At 37.4% G+C, this 4636-nt stretch overlaps 1 long non-coding RNA gene across 4 annotated transcripts; it reads right to left on the reverse strand.

Annotated features, from left to right (window-relative positions):
• Window positions 1-1413: 1413 nt before the first annotated feature.
• On the reverse strand, window positions 1414-4636 carry LOC112754631 (uncharacterized). Of its 4 annotated transcripts, none has more exons than XR_003178642.3 (6): window positions 4028-4636; window positions 3743-3890; window positions 3404-3621; window positions 3005-3078; window positions 2232-2319; window positions 1414-2132 (listed from the first exon to the last, which is right to left on the reverse strand). It is a non-coding gene; the product is annotated as an uncharacterized lncRNA (long non-coding RNA). The 4 variants fall into 4 exon arrangements; XR_003178645.3 differs by having other exon boundaries at window positions 3743-3885; window positions 4005-4633; XR_003178644.3 differs by having other exon boundaries at window positions 4005-4441.

The following is a 4636-nucleotide window of genomic DNA, read 5'->3' on the forward strand; positions in this document are numbered from 1 at the left end:
TCTCACACCCTTACTGACTTAGGCATCATAGTGTCTTTGCAGGTACTGGTGCGAAATTTAGAGTCCACAAACTAACCTGCAAATGCACCGGGTCGTACCAAGTAATACCTTAGGTGAGTAAGGGTCGATCCCACGAGTATTGAAGGACTAAGCAACAATGGTTGATTAAATTACTTAGTTAGACAAGCAGAAAATAGTGTTTTGGTGTTCAAAAGACATTAAACAATATAAAAAATATTAAAAGAGCAAACTATTTTCAAAGTATGGAGAAAGTAGTTAAGATTTCAAAGTTATCTATTTTCTGGATTGACTTTTCTTATTAATTTATTCTAATCATGCAAGATTTAATTCATAGCAAACTATATATAACTAGACCCTAATTCCTTAGACCTTTCTAATCTCCTCTAAAATTCATCAACAGCCAATTCCTTAGTCAATTAATTCCAATTAGGGGTGAAGTTTAACTCTAGTTTATGTGTCACAAAAACTCTAATTACCCAAATAAAAAAGAATTATATGTCACGTATCCCATTAAATCCAGATAATTAAAATTTAGGAGAATTTGTTTTCAAGTTGTTGTTTAAGTAAAGAGCTTTTCCAAATTTTACAAGAACTCAATTAGAACATGAGTCATACTTCCGTTCCATCCAAGTTCATAATATAAAGAACGAAAATAATTCTTGAAATATAAATCAAAACATGAATTAAAATAAAGAAAACAATAGAATCAATCCATACAAATAGACAAAGCTCCTAACCTTAACAGTGGAGGTTTAGTTGCTTATGGTTCATAAAAAAATAAGGATTGTAAATTGGAATGGAATAATGTTGTGTTGGAACCTGCTGTTGGAATCCATTTTTATATCTAATCCTAATTAATTTAAAATCTGTCTTCAAAAACTAAAATAATATATTTTCCTATTTTTAAAATAAAAATTAAAGTTTAAATCAGAATTAATTAAAACGATCAGCATGTCTTCAATTGATGGATGGAGACCACTTACATTGTAGGGTCCACGCTTAACTTTAAGTGGGCACAGCCATTCTTGTGTGAATCTCTCTTGAGTCTTTGCTATCCTCTGGCTCTAGTCTGTGTTTCTGGGCCGAAAACTGGGTCAAAACTCGGCATGAAATCGCCCCCAGCATTTTCTGCGAATTCTGCATGTCGCGCATGTCACGCGTACGCGTCAGTCACGCGTACGCGTCGATGGCCTTTTTCACGTGTCACGCGTACGCGCCAAGTACGCACACACGTCGCCATGAATAGCTCCAAATCACGCGTACATGTCAGACACGCGCACACGTCGCTCCTCGTTGGTCAGCTCCTTGTTTTCTTCTCTTTCTCTGCAGAAACTCTATCAAATTCATCCGAATGCAAACAAAATTGCACAAGACTCAAAGTAGCATCCATAGTGGCTGAAAGGTAATAAATTATTGATAAAACTTAACAAATTAAATGCAAATTCACTAAGAAAAGATATGAAAGATGCTCACGCATCAGGTACCACCCCCCATTCTCTCACGCATACAAGTCGGATGGAGGCCCTCAAACGCAGACCTGCTCGGAGGCTTCCATCCTCAGACGATTGGGCTAACCCCACGAGTCCAGTCCATTAATCTCCGGTTACCCATCGTAACAATCCTAAACATGGGTGATCTCCTCCTTAAATACTAATCTAATGACTAAGGATTACAGAAATAAGATAGACTAGGTTGATAGTGCGAAAATCCACTTCCTGCGCCCACTTTGTGAGTGTTTGGGCTGAGCTTGGGATGACTCCACGAGTTGGTACTCCCTTTTAGGCGTTGGACGCCCACTTTGCTTCCCTTTTTGGGCGTTGGACGCCAACTGCTCTCTTTTGGGCATCCAACGCCAGGAATAAGGTTGGTAGCTGGCATTGAACGCCAGTTTTGGACCTTTGAGTCCAGAGATAAGTATGGACTATTATATATTGCTGGAAAACCCTGGATGTTAGTTTTCCAATGCCGTTGAGAGCGCGCCATTTGGACTTCTGTAGCTCCAAAAATGCTCCTTTGAGTGCATAGAGGTCAGAATCCAACAACATCTGCAGTCCTTTCTCTGTCTCTGAATCAGGCTTTTCCAAAATTCCTCAATTTCAGTCAGAATTTATCTGAAATTCAAAAGTTTTAAACAACAGTCACAAAACACCAATTATATTAGAATCCAAAACATGCTATTAGGTAAAAGAATCTCCAAGAACACATCCCACCTGTATTTAGCAGAGCGATGATCCTGATCAAGATGATATTGTAAATATGACAAGTCTTCTATGTCTGTATAGAAATCAAGATTAAAGGCTGCAACAGTCAAATCACAAAGTTAGTGCTGAAATTTGCCAAATATAACCAGCATCAGCAAATATATATTTAAACTGCAAATACTAAAGGTAATTTCCGTACCTAGCCTCCCATAGCTCTCAATTAAATCAATTTTTGACAAGACATTTATGTGAATAAGTTCTCAAATTGACACACAATTAGATATCACAAAGAAAAGAAAAGATCTATACTGTTAGGTTCAATTTCTTAATGAGTTTCATGATAACACTCTTGGCATTTGAGTGAAGAAAAAAGTGTTCCACTTGGCCAGGAAAATCAAAGGGTAGGTAGTGATCTGAAATGTTAATACTATTATCAGTCCACTATGGATAACAGAATTTACCACATTCTCAGAAACTTATTACCAAAATGTCACTCTTTTGACATTAATTACTCAGATGCCACCCTTCCTATATTATTATAAACAATCATAATTAAAAATAAAATAGCAAATCAATTGTCACTGTGGTAAAAGGGTGGCATTTGGGTAATAGCTATAAAAAGATGGTATTTTGATAATAAGTTCCGAAAAAGGTGGCACATGAGTAAATAAAAGCCATTACAAAGCAAGATAATTGCAGGTTGTAGTCTACTAAGAATAATGCCAGTAATTTTTATTTTTTAGCATTTAGATCTATACAATATGGTATAATAGCAAACCAACCTTTTAGAAGTGGTTCCAACTTTGCTTCCAACCAGTCGATATTTTAACCATATAATCCATACAATACACAAGACCTGCTTGTAAAAGACAAGAAACTTCAAAATGTGCAGCCTGAGACTGTATGATATAAACCCTAAACTTAGGATTTAGGTAGTGCAACATATCCACATAACATTTTATTAGAACCATTGACTTGCACACTAAGCAACTACTTAGATTTCTTGGAATCCATGCTTCCAGAAAGACAAAAATCTAGAAAACATTCGTCCTGTGTCTACACTTCAAACAGCCCATCACACAATTCAATTGTTTACACTTTGCAGTACATAAAACAGATAGAATTCAGTTTAAGAAAAAATACACATTAAACATGAAAAGCTATGTAAGTATTAGGCTTACCCCCATTTGGACCAAGAGAATGTTCTGCCATTACATCACTGAGTTTCACAAGCTCCTCAATGTTCACAGCACATCATAGCTATATTTTTATATTAACGGAAAACACATCAATTGGATCATACAACTAAAATGGAACACTTTGGACAATAAAAATCGAAGATAGAGAAGGTTATGGTAATGAATCATTAGCAGGATCCAAATTGATAATAGCAACCTTCCTGCAATCACAAAGAAAATATACAAGGTTAATACAAGACCCACATTAGTAGAAAACGTAAAATTAATCCAACTAGCGAAGCAATGTATTCATTCCTGTTCCCCCTAAAGAGTCAGGCTAACCTTCCAATAAGATTGAGGAACTGAGCCAACCATTGCAGTAAGTTGTTTTGCCTGAGCCAGGAGGTCCAACAACTACTTGCCCAAAAACCATCGTTTCTTCCTTTCAAATAAAAGAAATCAAAGTTCCCAGAATGCACAACCAACTATTCTGGGACAAACAAAAACAAGATACTACTAATAATCAACAAAATTAACAAAATTATTTCAGAAAAATCAACTACTGAAGAGTGAAGAAGCAGTGGAGATCTGGAGGAGTGCTTACCGGAAAAGGGAAGGAGTGCTTACCGGAAAAGAGAAGACGACCAACCAGCAGAGGCGTTCGCGAGGAGGTGACTGCCGAGCAGTGTAACAGAGGTGACGGCGAGGAGAGACGTTCGCGGTGAGAGTGAGACAGTGAGCTCGGAGAGAGAGCTTGAAGAGAGAGAGATGCCACGGCTAGGAGAAGAGCTCCGAGGCCCGAGCAGACCTTCGTGACGTGAGAAGAGGGCCGAACTGCAGAGACCACACTTTTGGCACGCTATCTCTCAGCGACGACACCCTCTGGCCGAGGAGAGCAGTTCAGCGATGGAGACGGTGGCTGCTAGGGCTGATGGTGGTGAGTGAAGGGGCTGCTGAATCATGTATGAGGGACTCTATCTCTCAGTCTCTCAATTTTTCTCTCAATGCCTCAAAACAAATGCTACCTGAATGAAAAAAAAATTAAAATTTAAACAAAGCCGTTTATAGGACAAACTTCTGCAAGATTCTGAAAATTGGACCGGTCATCAAAATACTCTAATTATTGGTTCATTATTTTATTGGTCCAACCAAAAAAATTATTTTATAATAAAATAATAAATAAATTATAAATAAAACACTAAAGAATCATTGTCCAAGGTTTCCAATTTTGATAAC

The sequence above is a fragment of the Arachis hypogaea genome, chromosome 16, assembly GCF_003086295.3.
Source record: "Arachis hypogaea cultivar Tifrunner chromosome 16, arahy.Tifrunner.gnm2.J5K5, whole genome shotgun sequence".
NCBI classification, from domain to species: domain Eukaryota; kingdom Viridiplantae; phylum Streptophyta; class Magnoliopsida; order Fabales; family Fabaceae; genus Arachis; species Arachis hypogaea.